Source organism: Cherax quadricarinatus, chromosome 2 (assembly GCF_038502225.1).
Source record: "Cherax quadricarinatus isolate ZL_2023a chromosome 2, ASM3850222v1, whole genome shotgun sequence".
Lineage (NCBI taxonomy): Eukaryota > Metazoa > Arthropoda > Malacostraca > Decapoda > Parastacidae > Cherax > Cherax quadricarinatus.
Genome location: NC_091293.1, coordinates 51,399,863 through 51,409,862, shown reverse-complemented (window position 1 = coordinate 51,409,862; position 10,000 = coordinate 51,399,863). Strand labels below are relative to the sequence as shown.

At 45.0% G+C, this 10,000-nt stretch overlaps 1 protein-coding gene across 1 annotated transcript in view; it reads right to left on the bottom strand.

The window, feature by feature from the left end:
• LOC128695495 (uncharacterized) overlaps positions 1 to 10,000 on the bottom strand; it is a 458,740-nt gene that overhangs the window by 251,226 nt on the left and 197,514 nt on the right. The gene's annotated exons all lie outside the window — the stretch shown is intronic.

Sequence of the window (10,000 nt, the reverse complement as noted above, 5' to 3'; positions counted from 1 at the left end):
TTAAGAGAATTTACTTTCAACAGTAAGAGACTAAAAGTGAATGAGAATTATAGACATTTTTCAGCTATTGACTTATTTCATGGGTGACTTTAACCACAAAGAGATCGATTGGGAGAACTTGGACCCACATGGGGGCCAAGATACATGGAGGGCTAAGATGATGGAGGTGGTACTGGAAAACTTCATGTGCCAACACGTAAGGGACACTACAAGAGAGAGAGGAGAGGATGAACCAGGAAGGCTGGACTTAGTATTCACCTTGAGTAGTGCAGATATCGAGGACATCACATATGAAAGACCCCTTGGGGCCAGTGACCATATGGTTTTAAGCTTCGAATACACAGTAGAGCTACAAGTGGAGGGAGAAGCAGGAAGGCCAGGACGAATGAAGCCAAACTACAAGAAAGGGGACTACACAGGAATGAGGAACTACCTGAACGGGGTTCAGTGGGACAGAGAACTGGCAGGGAAGCCAGTTAATGAGATGATGGAATATGTAGCAACAAAATGCAAGGAGGCTGAGGAGAGGTTTGTACCCAAGGGTAACAGGAATAATGAAAAAGGCAGGATGAGCCCATGGTTTACCCAAAGGTGCAGGGAGGCAAAAACCAAGTGTGCTAGGGAATGGAAGAAATATAGAAGGCAAAGGACCCAGGAGAATAAGGAGAACAGTCGTAGAGCCAGAAACGAATATGCACAGATAAGAAGGGAGGCCCAAAGACAATATGAAAATGACATAGCAGCGAAAGCCAAATCTGACCCGAAACTGTTGTACAGCCACATCAGGAGGAAAACAACAGTCAAGGACCAGGTAATGAGGCTAAGGAAGGAAGGAGGAGAGACAACAAGAAATGGCCGTGAAGTATGTGAGGAACTCAACAAGAGATTCAAAGAAGTGTTCACAGAGGAGACAGAAGGGGCTCCAGAAAGACGGAGAGGTGGGGCACACCACCATGTGCTAGACACAGTGCACACAACCGAGGAAGAAGTGAAGAGGCTTCTGAGTGAGCTAGATACCTCAAAGGCAATGGGGCCAGATAACATCTCCCCATGGGAATTGAGAGAGGGAGCAGAGGCGCTATGTGTACCCCTAACAACAATATTCAATACATCTATCGAAACAGGGAGATTGCCTGAGGCATGGAAGACAGCAAATGTAGTCCCAATCTTTAAAAAAGGAGACAGACATGAAGCATTAAACTACAGACCAGTGTCACTGACATGTATAGTATGCAAAATCATGGAGAAGATTATCAGGAGAAGAGTGGTGGAACACCTAGAAAGGAATGATCTCATCAACAGCAGCCAACATGGTTTCAGGGACGGGAAATCCTGTGTCACAAACCTACTGGAGTTCTATGACATGGTGACAGCAGTAAGACAAGAGAGAGAGGGGTGGGTGGATTGCATCTTCTTGAACTGCAAGAAGGCGTTTGACACAGTTCCACACAAGAGATTGGTGCAAAAACTGGAGGACCAATCACGGATAACAGGGAAGGCACTACAATGGATCAGGGAATACTTGTCAGGAAGACAGCAGCGAGTCATGGTACGTGGCGAGGTGTCAGAGTGGGCACCTGTGACCAGCGGGGTCCCACAGGGGTCAGTCCTAGGACCAGTGCTGTTTCTGGTATTTGTGAATGACATGACGGAAGGAATAGACTCTGAGGTGTCCCTGTTTGCAGATGACGTGAAGTTGATGAGAAGAATTCACTCGATCGAAGACCAGGCAGAACTACAAAGGGATCTGGACAGGCTGCAGACCTGGTCCAGCAATTGGCTCCTGGAGTTCAATCCCACCAAGTGCAAAGTCATGAAGATTGGGGAAGGGCAAAGAAGGCCGCAGACGGAGTGCAGTCTAGGGGGCCAGAGACTACAAACCTCATTCAAGGAAAAAGATCTTGGGGTGAGTATAACACCAGGCACATCTCCTGAAGCGCACATCAACCAAGTAACTGCTGCAGCATATGGGCGCCTAGCAAACCTCAGAACAGCATTCCGACATCTTAATAAGGAATCGTTCAGGACCCTGTACACCGTGTACGTTAGGCCCATATTGGAGTATGCGGCGCTAGTTTGGAACCCACACCTAGCCAAGCACGTAAAGAAACTAGAGAAAGTGCAAAGGTTTGCAACAAGACTAGTCCCAGAGCTAAGAGGTATGTCCTACGAGGAGAGGTTAAGGGAAATCAACCTGACGACACTGGAGAACAGGAGAGATAGGGGGGACATGGTAACGACATACAAAATACTGAGAGGAATTGACAAGGTGGACAAAGACAGGATGTTCCAGAGATTGGACACAGTAACAAGGGGACGCAGTTGGAAGTTGAAGACACAGATGAATCACAGGGATGTTAGGAAGTATTTCTTCAGCCACAGAGTAGTCAGTAAGTGGAATAGTTTGGGAAGCGATGTAGTGGAGGCAGGATCCATACATAGCTTTAAGCAGAGGTATGATAAAGCTCACGGTTCAGGGAGAGTGACATAGTAGCGATCAGTGAAGAGGCGGGGCCAGGAGCTCGGACTCGACCCCGCAACCTCAACTAGGTGAGTACAACTAGGTGAGTACACACACACACAGGTTGAGGGAAATCGGCCTGACGACACTGGAGGACAGGAGGGTCAGGGGAGACATGATAACGACATATAAAATACTGCGCGGAATAGACAAGGTGGACAAAGACGGGATGTTCCAGAGAAGGGACACAGACACAAGAGGTCACAATTGGAAGTTGAAGACTCAGATGAATCAAAGGGATGTTAGGAAGTATTTCTTCAGTCATAGAGTAGTCAGGCCGTGGAATAGCCTAGAAAGTGACGTAGTGGAGGCGGGAACCATACATAGTTTTAAGGCGAGGTATGATAGAGCTCATGGGGCAGGGAGAGAGAGGACCTAGTAGCAATCAGCGAAGAGGCGGGGCCAGGAGCTGTGACTCGACCCCTGCAACCACAAATAGGTGAGTACAAATAGGTGAGTACACACTCACACACACACACACACACACACACACACACACACACACACACACACACACACACACACACACACACACACACACACACACACACACACACACACACACACACAAACACACACACACTCACACACACACACTCTCACACACTCACACACACACAAACACACACACACACACACACACACACACTCACACACACACACACACACACACACACACACACACACACACACACACACACACACACACACAGTAGCGATCAGTGAAGAGGAGGGGCCAGGAGCTGAGTCTCAACCCCTGCAACCACAATTAGGTGAGTACACACAGAAAAACACACACACACAACCACACACACACACCGGCGGTAGAGTGTAGTGGGTCCCAAGGCTCCGAGAAACTAGTGTTTTTAGAGCGTGCGTTAGCTGCTAGCAGCAACCAATGGTGGTGACAACGTCAGTGAGCAACCCTACAAGTGATAACCAAAGTTATTAGTTAAAAAAAGGCGAGAGGAAGCCTGAAATTATACAGCAAAATTTGAGAGTGCCAAATCGTTAGAGGCCTAGCAGGCACCTGTTGCAACACAATTACAAATATACAGAGTATAAAGTGAGGTGAAGAGTTAAGAGAGGTTGGTTATCAAGCAAAATGTGGGGTGGCATACAGTGAATGTGAAAAAGTTAACAAGAAAAGTAAGAAAAGCAAAAAAATATAACCAGGGAAGGTGGCAGCAGTAGGATTCCAGGAAGTGGTGACGTCATAGCAGGTTGTGTGTCATTATAAATAAGAAATATGACTTACCAAAAGTGAAGTGTAATTTACCAAAACTGAAAAGTGAAAATACTTGAGGGGCATGTGGTATATGAGTATAAATGGATAAAACTTTCATGTGTGAAGGATTTCAAAAAAAGTCTTAGAAGGCCAATGTAGTAAGACAACGTGGAGGCAGGAAGCAGCAACTTGTCCACCGTTCCACTGCCAGTGCAAGTACCACTCACCTAATCTGTGGTTGCATGTTGTGTCAGAATTACTGGTCTCTGACATTGGAAGCTAAGGGTCACTCACTCCTGCCAGCTATTACCAGAATCAGAGTAAAAACAACATTGAGAAGGTGGCAATAGGATTGATGAGTGCGTGAGGGAAGGCTTAGTGGGAAGCTAGTGAGGGACACCACCAAACACACACACACACACACACACACACAGAAGCACAAGTGTTAGGCACTTGTAGAAGCTGAGTGTTAGTATTAGCAGCATTGGTATTATAATTATTAGAATTACTAGTATTATTATTGGAATTTTATTAGTATTATTGTTACACAGAAGTGAGGAGGATTATTTCCGGGCAAACAAACATAAATGCGCGCGCGCGCGCACACACATACACACAGGGTTTCACACCTTCCTGACAGCTGACCTGACACATTCTCTCTCTCTCTCTCTCTCTCTCTCTCTCTCTCTCGATCCCATATACGCAGGGATCGGGTGAGAATGGTTCTGGTAGGGAGGAGTGGATGGAAGAACAGTATAAAAAGATGGAACAAGAATGGGAGAGAAAACTAGGAGAACTTTCTGCAAAAAGAAGACAGAGCTTTCTGTGAAATTGGAAAAGAGGTTGGAGGGAGTAAAGAAGAGTTGGCAGTCACAAGTCGAAACTGCAGTAGCCAAGATATGGGTACTAGAAGATGAGGCAAACAGGCTGAAGCGAGTTACAGGGGAATTGACCAGAGAAGACACAGCATATGAAGCTGGGAGGCCGAATGGGAAGGAATGAGGTATAACTTACGCTAAGACCATAGCAGCCTACCAAGCAGGGTCAAGGAGTGAAGGGGGAGAGCAGCTGGGTGCAGGTAGAGAGGGTGATAGGTCAAATGCAGTGGCATGAACATACCACCAAGAGCTACAGGAAAAAGCAAAGGGGAAAATGGTCTTGTACAGACACGAACCAGAGTCACAGAGGGAAAGGCAATGGTAGAAGGAGAGGGCGAAGTCAGTGTTTATTCATGGGCTTCAGGAGAGCCAGGGAAGGACAAACACTGAAAGACGGCAGGTAGAAAGAAAGGAGACTGAGAACATCATCCCAGAAATAGGTGAAGAGGACATGTCTGAGATTGTAAATTTTCAGAGAATAGGGGGTATTTGAAGGGGAGAAAACGACCGATCAAGCTGATTTTCGGGATCGAAACAGTGTGAAACAGGATTCTCCAAGAGAAACCACAGTTGAAGGACTCAGCAGAATATAAGAGGGTGCTCTTAGACTGACACAGAACACAAACAGAACGACAGCAGCTGAGGGAGAGGACACAAAAGCGGAAGGAGCTAGGAGGAGAGACAAGGACAGGATCAGCAGAGGACAACCAGAGCAGGGCAGAGCAACAAAAGCAAGCACACATAGAACCATCCCCAGAACCCCACAACCAATCACACTATTCCAACACAAACCACAATCCACTGCCACAGCTCCCACCCAACACTCAGCTATAGAATCCCACAGTACACTACCAGGTCCTCCCACCCTAATGGACCCTCCAAAACACAGTGTTGGAGAGGAAACAGATGGTATGGCACACCAATGCTAATGGAATAACAAATAAGTGGGAGGAGTGGCATGAAAGAGTCAACGAGGCATCATTGGGCATCATATCTCTCACAGAAACCAAGCTCACAGGTATGATAACAGATGCCCTCTTTCCAATGGGATATCAGATCCTGAGGAAAGACAGAGGGAACAGAGGGGGTGGAGGAGTGGCACTGCTGGTCCAAAACAGATGGGACTTTGATAAGCTGGAGAGAGGAGACAGAGGAGAAGCAAGAGATTACATAGTAGGAACGCTTCAGACTGCAGGTTCCAAGGTGGTAATTGAAGTGATGTATAACCCACCACAGAAAAGCAAGAGGCCAAGGCAAGAATATGATGAGAGTAATAGAGCGATGGTTGACACTGGCTGAAATGGCCAGAAGGGCTAATGCAAGTAGAGCAAAGCTACTGATCATGGTTGACTTTAGCCCCAAGAAAATCTATTGGGAGAACTTGGAGCCACATGGGGGCCAAAAAACGTGGAGAGTTAAGATGATGGAGGTAGTACTGGAAAACCTCATGTGCCAACACGTAAGGGACACTATCAGAGAGAGAGTAGAGGATGAACCAACAAGACTGGACCTAGTATTCATCTTAAGAAGTACAGATATTGAGGACATCACATATGAAAGACCCCTTGCTGCCAGCTATTATGTGGTTTTAAGATTCGAATACACAGTAGAGTTACAAGCGGAGGGGGAAGCAGGAAGAACCGGACGAATGAAGCCAAATTACAAGAAAGGGGACTATGCGGGAATGAAGAACTTCCTGAACGGGATTCAGTGGGGCAGAGAACTGGCAGGGAAGTCAGTAAACGAGATGATGGAATATGTGACAACAGTATGCAAGGAAGCTGAAGAGAGGTTTGTACCCAAGGGTAACAGGAATAATGAAAAGCCACGATGAGCCCATGGTTCACCCAAAGGTGCACGGAGGCCAAAACCAAGTGTGTTAGGGAATAGAGGAAGTATAGAGGGCAAAGGACCCAGGAGAATAAGGAGAGCAGTCGAAGAGCCAGAAATGAATATGCACAGGTAAGAATGGTGGCCCAACGACAATATGAAAATGACCCAGCAGCAGCGAAAGTCAAACCTGGCCCGAAGCTGTTGTACAGCCACAACGGGAGGAAAACAACAGTCAAGGACCAGGTAATCAGGCAAAGGAAGGAAGGAGGAGAGATCACAAGAAACGACGACGATGTATGTGAGGAACTCAACGTGAGATTCAAAGACTGTTCAGAGAGGTGAGAGAAGGGACTTCAGAAGGACGAAGAGGTGGACTACACCTCCAAGTGTTGGACACAATACATACAACCGAAGGAGAAGTGAAGAGGCTGCTGAGCGAGCTAGACACCTCAAAGGCGATCGGGCCGGATAACATTTCTCCATGGGTCCTAAGAGAGGGAGCAGAGGCGCTATGTGTACCCCTAACAACGATATTCAACACATCTGTCGAAACAATGAGATTACCTGAGGTATGGAAGACAGCAAATGTGACCAGTGTCACTGACATGTATAGTATGCAAAGTCATGGAAGAAGATTATCAGAAGAGTGGTGGAACACCTAGAAAGGAATAAGCTTATCAACATCAGATTTCCCATCCCTGAAACCCATGTTTCAGGGATGGGAAATCCTGTGTCACAAACCTACTGGAGTTCTATGATAGGGTGACAGCAGTAAGACAAGAGAGAAAGGGGTCTGTAGATTGCATTTTCTTGGACTGTAAGGTGTGTCATTCAGTTCCACACAAGAGATTAGTGCAAAAAATGGAGGACGAGGCAGAGATAACAGGGAAAGCATTGCAATGGATCAAGGAATACCTGTCAGGAAGACAACAGCGAGTCATGGTACGTGGCGAGGTGTCAGAGTGGGCGCCTGTAACGAGTGGGGTTTCACAGGGTCAGTCCTAGGACCGGTGCTGTTTGTGGTATTTGTGAACGACATGACGGAAGGAATAGACTCCGAAGTGTCCCTGTTTGCAGATGATGTGAAGTTGATGAGATGAATTCAATCGGACGAGGACCAGGCAGAACTACAAAGGGATCCTGACAGGCTGCAGGCCTGGTCCAGCAATTTGCTCCTGGACTTCAACCCCACCAGGTGCAAAGTCATGGAGATTTGTGAAGGGCAAATAAGACCGCAGAGGGAGTACAGTCTAGGGGGCCTGAGACTACAAACCTCATTCAAGGAAAAAGGTCTTGGGGATTAGTATAACACCAGGCACATCTCCTGAGGCGCACATCAACCAAATAACTGCTGAAGCATATGGGCGCCTAGCAAACCTAAGAACAGCATTCTGCCATCATAATAAGTAATCCTTCCTGTACACTGTGTACATTAGGCCCATGTTGGAGTATGCAGCACCAGTTTGGAACCCACACCTAGGCAAACATGTAAGGAAATTAGTGAAAGTGCAAAGGTTTGCAGCTAGACTCGTCCCGGAGCTAAGGGAAATGTCCTACGAGGAGAGGTTAAGGGAAATAGACCTGACGAGACTGGAGGACACGAGAGATAGGGGGCATATAATAACAACATATAAAATACTGAGAGGAATTAACAATGTGGATGGAGACAGGATGTTCCAGAGATGGTACACAGCAACAAGGGAAGTTGAAAGTTGAAGACGTAGATGATTCACAGGGATCTTAGGAAGTATTTCTTGAGTCAGAGTTGTCAGGAAGTGGAATAGTCTGGTAAGTGATGTAGTGGAGGCAAAATCCATACATAGCTTTAAGAAGAGGTGTGATAAAGCTCATGGAGCAGGAAGAGTGACCTAGTAGCGGCCAGTGAGGAGGCGGGGTCAGGAGCTGTGACTCGACCCGTGCAACCTCATCTAGGTGAGTACAACTTGGTAAGTACATACGCACAAAAAAAACTAGAAAGCTGTAGTTTACAATTTTAAATATTTTATGTTTCAATTTGCCTTATGATTTATGATATTTTGAGAGTTTCTGAAACTATTTGGTATAATATTTGTATTGGTGGGTACTGAAGTACATCACATTTTTGGGTATTACGTATGTTGAGTTATCCTGGTGGAAATGAGAACATCATTACGAATGCTGATATGACTAGGAACTAAAGATCAATTTTTAATAAACTGGGCATTAACATTATTATTCTAAATTGTTTTTAGGTGAAATAAGGAGGTGCTAAATAATTATATGTTTGAAGCTTGATGCAGATGGAGAACTTTCTTGCATCTTCCGTAAGGTCCAAATTTTAGGGCTATATATTTGTATGGAGATCTTAAATAGGTTGCGTCGATCACTTGGTATATCAAAGAGATACTTCTTGTATACTGTCTATGTTTTGTTGCAACTCTACAGGAAGAGTCGGAACGCTGGATTGTAGTTCGTTCTGTCTTTTATATATATAACAGAAAGTGTGGATGTGTTTTATTTTGAGTAAATATAGAACAGTGGCAGAGTGAGGTTTCAGTGGATGATTATTCAAAATGCTGATATTTGTTGGGTAACAATAGGTTTTAAGTGATTTACTACAGTTTATACCCAAGCACGGATACGTGAGATAGGAATAAATTAGAGTAGTACAGAGTGAGCAATGTTATTACAGAAAATACTGTTAGACTTGTGTTGAAACTGAACTTAGTATTTTAGGTAATATCAACATGTGTCTCTAAGAATTTCCCCTCGTCTTGTCTTTCTGTTTGAGAATTATTTATCAAACAATTATTTATCAAAGAATTATTTATCAAACAATTTGTAATTTGACCTTTATTCACGATGAACATGCAGGAGGACTTGTCCATAATGATATTAAGTTTGTTCTTTGCCATATTGGTAGTAATTTCTACAAGCTCCTCGCTGACTGTGTTGTTGGAAACAAGATCTACATTAGTTATGATAATGTTGTCGTCTGCAAACAGGACTGACTTATATTCCTGGGAGGCATTTGGTAGGTCATATAGAATAATAATACGTTAAGAACGCTACTCTGTGGCAGTCTGTCATTCATCCAGGAATGTGATCACATCGGGGAGGCTGGCAGGTATACGAGGGTTGCCGGGCAATAGGATTGAGTCTTTCAGCTATGCACTGGATCTCCTTAATATCAGTGTATCTAACATACCATTCTTTATAATCTGCACATCTCGTAGATATGAGTAGAAGCTACAAGACACGAAGCCGCTAAAGTGACAAGGGTCTGAGGGTAACTGTTAGATGGTCGTCACCTAAGACATGAATACACTCACAGATAAAAGGAAAGTTTTCTCCTCGTTTTGGAGCTTAAGTTTTCCGACAAATAATTAGGTAAGCACATATAAGTAGTGTCTGTCCGGAGTGGATGGATCAAGCCTCTAGCACGTTGCGTTGAATGTCTATGGTCAAAAGTATTTAACATAAATGCAAAAATTATTTCCAAGATGGGAGTGTCCCAAATGAATTGCTTTTGGGCTACAGTTTCAGTTGGTTGGTCATGTA